This window comes from Oncorhynchus mykiss, chromosome 2, assembly GCF_013265735.2.
Source record: "Oncorhynchus mykiss isolate Arlee chromosome 2, USDA_OmykA_1.1, whole genome shotgun sequence".
Lineage (NCBI taxonomy): Eukaryota > Metazoa > Chordata > Actinopteri > Salmoniformes > Salmonidae > Oncorhynchus > Oncorhynchus mykiss.
This window is the reverse complement of record NC_048566.1, coordinates 74,519,345-74,530,077: the sequence shown is the minus strand read 5'-3', so window position 1 is coordinate 74,530,077 and position 10,733 is coordinate 74,519,345. Positions and strand designations below refer to the sequence as shown.

General features: G+C 43.8%; 1 long non-coding RNA gene across 4 annotated transcripts; it reads right to left on the bottom strand.

Moving 5' to 3' along the window:
* Positions 1-478: 478 nt before the first annotated feature.
* Positions 479-10,302, bottom strand: LOC110496089. 4 transcript variants are annotated; one of them, XR_005037866.1, is made up of 11 exons: positions 10,003-10,302; positions 9,615-9,705; positions 8,204-9,005; positions 7,928-8,114; positions 3,670-3,765; positions 3,470-3,558; positions 3,220-3,319; positions 2,722-2,821; positions 2,176-2,351; positions 1,914-2,074; positions 479-1,784 (listed from the first exon to the last, which is right to left on the bottom strand). It is a non-coding gene; the product is annotated as an uncharacterized LOC110496089 (long non-coding RNA). The 4 variants fall into 4 exon arrangements; XR_005037864.1 differs by having other exon boundaries at positions 480-1,784; positions 3,470-3,765; positions 8,204-8,322; positions 8,735-9,005; XR_005037863.1 differs by having other exon boundaries at positions 3,470-3,765.
* Between the last annotated feature and the right edge of the window lie 431 nt (positions 10,303-10,733).

The following is a 10,733-nucleotide window of genomic DNA, read 5'->3' as shown; positions in this document are numbered from 1 at the left end:
AGTACAACAGAACAGTGATGTTAAGTCAGTGTTTTACCATTATCAGTGTCAATTTTAATGGTACCAAGTGTGTCCAAAGGGGTCTTTAATAATGTTAACAAATGTGTTCGCTTTCACAGCGTATTCTAAACTGGAATTAACCAGTGTTTCCCAGATGTTAAAGGAACAGGCCAGAACATTCCGGAGTCGAGGTAGAAGTTGCTCCAATAAGCACAGATCTAGGATCAGATCCTCAATTCTAACTGTAACCATTAGAGGATGACAATGTATCTGACCCTAGATCAGTGGTTAGGGACAATTTCACCCTACTCCACAATCTGGAGTCAAGGTGAACCCTGACCTCTTTGGACTGGCCAATCACAAAGCAATAGAGCTCATGATGCGTGCAATAATGAAGACATGACGACATCATAATAAACCATAACAAATGATACGCCTGTGTTGTTTGCTGTTTTTTGTGTGTGCAGGACCTTCATTAGAAGTGAAGGGACAGATTCAAAGTGTACACAAACAATTTATTTAACTTGAAATAACAGAAAGAAGGTCAGAATCATATCATCGTATGCATAATGTAACATCGCCACGCCTGACTGAACTAGGAGAGGGTGAGGGACACTCCCTCTTCAACATCACCATGGTATCCCAAAGCCTACACAGCCCCCCTAAAACAAACCAGACAGATCAAATGTGTCACTGCTCACGGACGGTGCTGGTCAGACTGAGATGAGACTGTACAAGGGTGTGTGTGTGTGTAAGTCGGCCGGGTATCTAGGGCTATGTGTGCACTTCTATCTCAAAGGATTGGACAGAAAGAACATCCCACCAAGCCTTTCAGAGGGCACGTGGAACACTTTCTTTCCTCATATCCAGATTATTAGTTTAAGGGTTGGTGTGAAGTTGGTCTCAGATGGCAAAACACCTGAATAAAAACAACATGGCCACCAAAGCAACCTGATAACAGAGTGACGGAAAATAGCACAAAAACATCCCACATTTAGACTCTACACGACCCATATACCACACACATCGTCTTAAATTACATCACCCATATACCACAACATACACACCCTCTTAAATTACACCACCCATTTACCACACCATACACACCCTCTTAAATCATGCCAGCCATATACCACATACACACCCTCTTAAATTACACCACCCATATACCACACCATACACACCCTCTTAAATCATGCCAGCCATATACCACACCATACACACCCTCTTAAATTACACCACCCATATACCACACCATACACACCCTCTTAAATTACACCACCCATATACCACACCATACACACCCTCTTAAATCATGCCATCCATATACCAACAATCCAGAGATAATGAAAGAAGGGTGTAATGTCCTTTCACATGTGTTTGTGTCAGTGCGCGTACATTATGGGTGTGTGTTCTCTCAGGGGGTGTGTGTACTCTGCATGTGTGTATGTATCACAGGAGGCTGCTGATGGGAGGACAGCTCATAGTAATGGCCGGAACGGAGCGAATGGACTGACATCAAACACATGGAAACCATGTTTGATGTATTTCATGCTATTCCACTCCAACCTTTACCACGAAACCCTCCTCCCCCATTAAGGTGCCACCAACCTCCTGTAGTATGTATGTTAAGGTTTCAAACACTCAACAGGGGTGATCTGTTGAAAAAGTCTCTGAGGGGTTGGTCTCTCTCCCTGTTCTCTTTCCTCTTTCTTCACCCCCAACACCAATCCGTTTGACTGTGTGTAGTTCAACTGTTCAGTTTCATAACTTTCTCTGTTTCCCTGTGGATGAAATAGACAGATACACACGTTAGTCCGGGATCTAGCATTACCAAGAGAGAAACAGATTCTGCACTTGCAAATGAATGCACACACGTAGGCAATGTAGTTTGATTTCTGCGTAGTTTTTACCCTAGATGTGATGGCTTTGAGTTTGCGTAACAGTGATGTTTTTTTTGGAGTAGACTACCTCGTCCTCCACCTCTCCCTCCCTCCATCACAGCTGTCCAACCACTGGCAGTTCACACTCCTTATTGGACGACATCACCAGCTTAGAGGACTTATACTCCAGCCTATCAGAGACAGGAAGAGACTTAGAAAAGTCAACCTACAGTACTTGTTCTTCCAGAAGTATGAATTAATTAATGGGGTGAAGGACTGAATCAGTTCCTACCTCTTGTTCTTCTTCCAGAAGTAGCAGGTGATGAAGAGCAGTGCAGCGGTGAATACTCCTATCGCCGCCCCCATCTTTACCAAGAAGTCCATGCTATTACACGGCCAGGTCTTGTTCTCCGGGAGGGACACCCCTCCTTTACACAGTTTTGGTTCATTCCAGACGTACAGCATGTTCTGGGGAGAGTGCAGGAACACACAAAGCATCAAGTTGAATTTAATATTATAGAATTAAGCAATAAGGCCTGGGGGGATGTGGTATATGGCAATATACCACGTCTAAGGGTTGTTCTTATGCACAACGCAATGTGGAGTGCCTGGATACAGCCATTAGCCGTGGTGTATTGGCCATATACCACAAACCCCAGAGGAGCCTTATTGATATTATAAACTGGTTTCCAACGTAATTAGAACAGTAATAATAATGTTTTGGTCATACGCGTGGTATATGGTCTGATATACCACGGCTTTCAGCCAATCAGCATTCAGGGCTCGAACCACCCGGTTTATAACTGAACATAGAGAATGGTAAGTATAACACACGCACACATCTCCCTTGCAGGCTGTCTATCTGGTGGTAGTCCGTGGCGGTACACTGAGGACACGCCCTCGAGGTACAGCAGTCACATCTCCCAGCCGGACACTGACTACAACAGAGAAACATACCGTAACTGTTATGTATGTAACCATTACTTTATAAGGACAGTCTCAATGAGATTTAATCTAATCAAATCTGAATGCTAAATCCATGTTTGTTTTCAGCTTCCTTCATTCCCCCAGCCTGCAGCCCCATCACACAGAGTTAGATAACTAGCTGCCTGGGAGTAAAAACAAACTACTCCATACTAATTTGACAGTCACAAGAGGATTCAGATTTTCTGTGAATTCAGTTTGCAGTTCATTTCGAGCTTGGACTTCTTTCAAGTCGCTCCTTTTAGTAGAAAACTCCATTGAGGCTGCAGTTTCTGAGAAAGACAGAAAGAGGAAAAGAGAGAAAGAGAGAGGGGGAAGAGGAGCGGGAAGGAGCCAGACAGACAGGAAGTACCTGGGTACCTGAGTTCTCCTTGTGAGCTCCTATCCGAGTTACAGCGAAGTGTCACCACCACATTACGACCCGCTTCACATGCCGAGGTTGCCCTAGAGAACTAATCAATAGAAACACAACATATGGTGAAAAAACAGCAGGGTACTACTGTGTAAGAGCTACTAAAAACTACTAGCTGGGCCCCAATAACAGTATCCACAGAAGAGGTTGTTTTAGAATGTGTTTTAGGATGTAGAGAACATAAACCTACTGGTAGAAGTTTGCATTTAGGACTTTGTTGGTGGTCTTATGGAACAAGTCTGGTCTTGCCTTCACTCCATCCAGAGGCCACTGGTGCTCCTACACACATTCAGCCATCAACAGGGTTGGGAAGGTTACTTTCTAAATGTAATCCATTACAGGTACTAGGTACTTTCTAATGAATGCTCCTATCGCCGACCCCATCTGTACCAAGAAGTCCATGCTATTACACGGAGAGGTCTTGTTCTCTGGGAGGGACACCCCTCCTTTACACAGCTTTGGTTCATTCTACACATACAGCGTGTCCTGGGGAGAGAGCAGGAACACACATGATAAAGTTGAATTTAATATTATATACAATTGAAGTCAGAAGTTTACATACACCTTAGCCAAATACATTTAAACAAATACATTTAAACTCAGTTTTTCACAATTACTGACATTTAATGCTAGTAAAGATGCCCCGTCTTAGGTAAATTAGGATCACCACTTTATTTTAAGAATGTGAAATGTCAGAATAATAGTAGAGAGAATGATATATTTCAGCTTTTATTTTGTTCATCACATTGCCAGTGGGTCAGAAGTTTGCATACACTCAATTAGTATTTGGTAGCATTGCCTTTAAATTGTTTAACTTGGGTCAAACATTTCGGGTAGCCTTCCACAAGCTTTCCACAATAGGTTGGGTTTGGCACATTCCTCCTGACAGAGCTGGTAACTGAATCGGGTTTTTAGGCCTCCTTGCTCGCACACGCATTTTCAGTTCTGCCCACAAATTTTCTATAGGATTGAGATCAGAGCTTTGTGATGGCCACACCAATACCTTGACTTTGTTGTCCTTAAGCCATTTTGCCACAACTTTGGGAGTATGCTTGGGGTCATTTTCCATTTGGAAGACCCATTTGCAACCAAGCTTTAACTTCCTGACTGATGTCTTGAGATGCTGCTTCAATTTATCCACATCATTTTCCATCCTCATGATGCCATCTATTTTGTGAAGTGCACCAGTCCCTCCTGCAGCAAAGCACCCCCACAACATGATGCTGCCACCCCCACAACATGATGCTGCCACCCCCTGTGCTTCACGGCTGGGATGGTATTCTTCGGCTTGCAAGCCTCCCCTCATTTTGTCTGTCATAGTTGAAGTGTACCTATGATGAAAATTACAGGCCTCTCTCATCTTTTTAAGTGGGAGAACTTGCACAATTGGTGATTGACTAAATACTTTTTTGCCCCACTGTATAGGCCTATTGTTTGCGTGTTTTGTTGGTGACGCTTTGATATCTCAATCATTTGCAGCCGTTTAAAGGGTGAATCTACAGTTGAAACAATAACAAAGCCTCACCCTGCCTCTGTTTTGGTAAAAAACTGATTACTCTCAGATTAATAGACAGAGTAATGGATGCAAGGACTGACCATCCATTAAATAAAAAGTATTGTTTTAACCTTATTTTTAGGCCACACAGTGTTTGTGTACATTTACAATGTTTGCAAACATTGGAGTAAAACAACTTTATATGTTCGGTTCTCATGGAGTGTGACAGTTGAACAAAGCTCATTAGGCATTCAAGAATCAGTGGATGGATATACACTACCTGTCAAAATTTTTAGAACAACTACTCATCCAAGGGTTTTTCTTTATTTTTACTATATTGTAGAGTAATAGTGAAGACATCAAAACTATGAAATAACACACGAGGAATCATGTAGTAACCATGAAAAATCAAAACAGTGTTTATATTTGAGATTCTTCAAATAGCCACCCTTTACCTTAATGACAGCTTTGCACACACTTGGCATTCTCTCAACCAGCTTCATCTGGATTGCTTTTCCAACAGTCTTGAAGGAGTTCCCACATATGCTGAATACTTGTTGGCTGCTTTTCCTTCACTCGGCGGTCCAAATCATCCCAAACAGTCTCAATTTGGTTGAGGTCGGGGGATTGTGGAGGCCAGGTCATCTGCTACAGCACTCCATCACTCTCCTTCTTGGTAAAATAGCCCTTATACAGCCTGGGGGTGTGTTGGGTCATTGTCCTGTTGAAAAACAAATGATAATCCCACTAAGCGCAAACCAGATGGGATGGCATATCGCTGCAGAATGCTGTGGTAGCCATGTAGATTTAGTGTGCCTTGAATTCTAAATAAATCACAGACAGTGTCACCAGCAAAGCACCCCCACACCATCACACTTCCTCCTCCATACTTTACGGTGGGAAATACACACGCGGAGATCATCCGTTCACCCACACGGAGGTTCACAAAGACACGGCGGTTGGAACCAAAAGTCTACAATTTGGACTCTAGACCAAAGGACAGATTTCCACCGGTCTAATGTCCATTGTGTGTGTATCTTGGCCCAAGCAAGTCTCTTCTTATTATTGGTGTCCTTTAGTAGTGGTTTCTTTGCAGCAATTCAACCATGAAGGCCTGATTCACACAGTCTCCTCTGAACAGTTGATGTTGAGATGTGTCTGTTACTTGAACTCTGAAGCATTTATTTGGGCTGCAAATTCTGTGGCTGGTAACTCTAATGAACTTATCCTCTGCAGCAGAGGTAACTCTAGGTCTTCCATTCCTGTGGAGGGCCTCATTAGAGCCAGTTTCATCATAGCGCACGATGGATATGCGACTGCACTTTTCCGAAGTTGACTGACCTTCATGTCTTAAAGTAATGATGGACTGTTGTTTCTCTTTAATTATTTGAGCTTTTCTTGCCATAATATGGTCTTGGTCTTTTACCAAACAGGGCTATCTTCTGTATACCATCCCTACCTTGTCAAAACACCACTGATTGGCTCAAACACATTAAGGAAAGAAATACCACAAATGAACTTTTAACAAGGCACACCTGTTAATTAAAATGCAGGTGACTATCGCATGATGCTGGTTGAGAGAATGCCAAGAGTGTCCAAAGCTGTCATCAAGGCAAAGGGTGGCAATTTGAAGAATCTCAAATATATTTTGATTTGTGTAACACTGTTTTGGTTACTACATGATTCCATATGTGTTATTTCAAAGTTTTGATGTCTTCACTATTATTCTACAATGTAGTGGTGTTAGGTGTTCTAAAAATTTTGACTGGTAGTGTATATCATTCATTTATTTATAAGTCCAAAAAAAATTCAGATCGCTCCTTTTAAGACTATCAAAAGTGCACGAGTTTGAGCATGTGTCTGTTAGGCCTTTTCCAGCAATAATTAGATTGAGCAATAAAAGCCCCACTCGTGGTCTTCTTAAATGAAACTAGTTTTTGACAGTTTGGAGCACAATACCGTGGAGAAGTTTAGAACTCCCTCACATTTGTATTTCATAGGCTGGGACCTGCACCATGCAGCGTTTGCAAGAGGGCATTTTTCACCGGCTGTCAGCTGATTGCAAAAATAATGATTGATAGGCAGCTTAAACTTCTTCAATTCAACCATTATTGGGTTAGGGCTCCCGAGTGGTGCACCTCTCAGTGCTAGAGGCGTCACTACAGACACCCTGGTTTGAATCCAAGCTGTATCACAACCGGCCGTGATTGGGAGTCCCATAGGTTGGTGCACAATTGGTCCAGTGTCGTCCGGGTTTGGCCAGTGAAGGCCATCATTGTAAATAAGAATTTGTTTTTAACTGACTTGCCTATTTTAATAAAAGGTTTCAAAAATTAAAAAAAATGATAATAAATATATACATTTGTGAACAGCCATCCACAACAACCACAATCCGTAAGCTGCAAATAGGTAAATGAGAGAGTAGCAATGTGATTCACATCAATGCGCTATGTAGATGTCAATAATAAGTGATAAGGTACGACACCACTGGTGTCATCCTTACCGCTAAGCGTTTATTCAAGCATCTTTGGATGCCGACAGCAGTCGCACCATTGCTTAGCTTGAACTGTAGCCTATTCCTGCACTTTTTCTGCGATCCATCAAACACATTTGCTGTGTCATCAGTGGTCTCTGATATATATATATTTTTTTACCTTTATTTAACTAGGCAAGTCAGTTAAGAACAAATTCTTAGTGGGTTAACTGCCTGTTCAGGGGTAGAATGACAGATTTGTACCTTGTCAGCTTGGGGGTTTGAACTTGCAACCTTCCGGTTACTAGTCCAACGCTCTAACCACTAGGCTACCCTGCCGCCCCGTAGTGGTCAGACTCGCTCAGGCAGAACCTACTTAAACTTGTGACCCTTTTTATCAATGCTGATTAGAATGTCATTGAGAAAACAGAAAGGTGTCCGCAAACAATGTCTCGCAAACATCCTTTCTGAATTGAAAAGTAATCCAAGAAGTAATCTAGATTTTCAAATGTATATGTAATCTGATTACAATATTTTTGCTGGTAACGTAGCGGATTAGTTTTCATGTAATCCGTTACTCCCCAACCCTGTCCATTAATCAATCAAACAACACCTATTCTATACTAGTGCCAAAGACTGGCATCAGGTTACAAGGAAAGTGTGTTGTTGTGTGTACTCACCCAAGAACGTGTCTGCTGAGCTGATGGACTGGGAGGATAGTGCTGTGCGGAAGCCCCGCCCACTGGAGGGGATGATGGTTGATTGACAGATGAAACTCTCCACCACATTGGCTGATTCCCCTGTCTCTCTCTGAGAGTCGGCGCTGGATAGCACAGTCACATTATCTGTACACACAGCCCTCCTATCCTGAGAAATTGAAGCTCAATTCAGGATCACAATGTAATTGTAGGTTGAAAATATTGTTCATCAATGTGTGTGTGCGTGTGCCTGCGTACCTCTCCACAGAGGCTGATGTTGAAGAGGTGGTAGTACTTAGTTCCTTTAGAGGTAAAACTGGGTCTGTTCATCAGTGTTCCAACAGAGCCGAGAGAACTATAGTCAAAACTCTGAGACCCTTTGTTATCAGAGTAGGAAAAACACACAAACATTCAGTTGTGCACTATTATGCAACTTGTGGAAGAAACAATGGACACACACTTTTCTTCACCAAGCTCGACCCACCTTCACACACACACAGTCTTGTACAGCTAACCTTGTGTGGACACACAATTCAGTCCCATTCAAAATCCTATTTTCCCTCACCCGTATTCTTACCCTTACCCTAACCCTAACCCAAAAACCTAACCTTAACCCTAACCCTAGCTCCTAACCCTAAACGTAATTCTAACCCTAACTCTAACCTTAACCCTAAACCCCCTAGAAATAGCATTGTGTCCCCAATTGGTCCAATTTTTGTTTGTTTACTATTCTTGTGGGGACTTCGGGTCTCCGCAAGGATAGCTAAACACGTCCACACACACACACACCTTGTTACTCTTGCTGGATGGTCCACAGGGTTTGCAGACCTCTGGGCTCTGGGTGTTATGTGAGGTGAGGTGTGTGTTGGGGGGCACTCTGTGCACTGGCTGGTGTGTGTGTGAGTGTGTGTATGTAGTGTCCTGGAGGGCAGGGGACACACAGCGAGCCGGAGGGTTGGGAGAGAAGGGCACAGGCCTGACACTCTGACGACACACCGTCTACCGTGTTACTCACTGAGATGGAGTAGATATGCACCATGCCGTTCACATTCTGACGCACCTGGAGGAGAGAAAGAGAGAAAGTGCTCTATTAGTATAGAATTGGGTGTCTGTGTTACTGCATTGTGTGTGTGTGTTACTGCATTGTGTGTCTGTGTACTGACGTCAGAGTCTTGGTTGGTCCTCTGGAAGGCCTATGTGTATGATACAGAGGTGTTCTTGGTCACGATGTATGTGTGTGACTGTCTGACCTTACTGCCCTCCCACAACTCCACCACCATCATTCTCTTCCTGTTTATATCCTACACACAGTGATGTCATTTCCTTTACACATTCAAAAGTAGTTTACACATGTCCAACTATTTTCCAGTTGCCAATTACAAAAGTCATATTAAAAGAATAGAAATGCCCACACACTTGTGTATATGCTACTGTGTAGTTTGCAGTGAGTGTGGGTTTTTCTTTATCTTGTGCTGTTCTCACCATCATAAAGTACAGCTCACAGTCAGCTGAACACACCATGTCAAACTCAAAGATGATATGGCTAAACTCTGTCCCTACACTTGTTACTGAGGCCTGAGGATGGACACACACACAAATTAAGAGAGATCAAGAAGGAGACGGGAAGAGAGTGAGAGACTGACAGACAGATTGAGGTTAACAGACTCACTTGAAGCCAGGTACGTGGAGGTTGAGGATGAGGTAGTCATTATCAGAGCCCCGTGCGCCACTGCAGATATGATTCCCCGCTACCTCCCAACCTGAGGGAGATACATACATATCAGAACAGATACACACACACACACAACAGGGTCTTCCCTGACTAACTCAAATGTGTCTCATGGCCCACCTATGCATTTTGCTGAAGGCAGGGGTACCCAACCCTCCATCTGGAGAGATAGTCTCTCTTTATTCTAATCCTGCGGTAAAAGCCTGCATATCAGCAGCTTTCCAGGAGGGTTGTTCCTCTTACCCCATAGCCTAAGAGGAACATGTCAACAACAGTAAAGAGCAACAGTGCCCTCTAGACCTCAGCGAGTGCAGCTGCACCAACCCACCGTTAATACCGTCACACTTGGAGCTTCTCACGTTGATGCAGGACGTCTTCATGTTGGCTGGTCCAACATTCCACCACTTAAACTGATAACCTACAGCAGGCTCAGTACCTGCCAGACACGACTCACACACTGGGAGAGAGAGAGAATGGGGAGAGGAGAGGGAGAGAAAGAGATCAACATTTTGGAAGGAATGAGCATTTTTGTCGAAGGAATGAGCGTTACACCGAGGACAATACTCTGGAGCGGGATCGATATGGAGGGAGGTGGAGGGTCCGTCATGATCTGGGGCGATGTGTCACAGCATCGTCGGACTGAGCTTGTTGTCATTGCAGGCAATCTCAACACTGTGCGTTACAGGGAAGACATCCTCCTCCCTCATGTGGTACCCTTCCTGCAGGCTCATCCTGACATGACCCTCCAGCATGACAATGCCACCAGCCGTACTGCTCTTTCTGTGTGTGATTTCCTGCAAGACAGGAATGTCGATGTTCTGCCATGGCCAGCGAAGAGCCCGGATCTCAATCCATTGAGCACGTCTGGGACCTGTTGAATCGGAGGGTGAGGGCTGGGGCCATTCCCCCCAGACATGTCCGGGAACTTGCAGGTGCCTTGGTGGAAGAGTTGATAACATCTCACAGAAAGAACTAGCAAATATTGTGCAGTCCATGAGGAGGAGATGCACTGCAGTACTTAATGCAGCTGGTGGTCACACCAGATACTGACTGTTACTT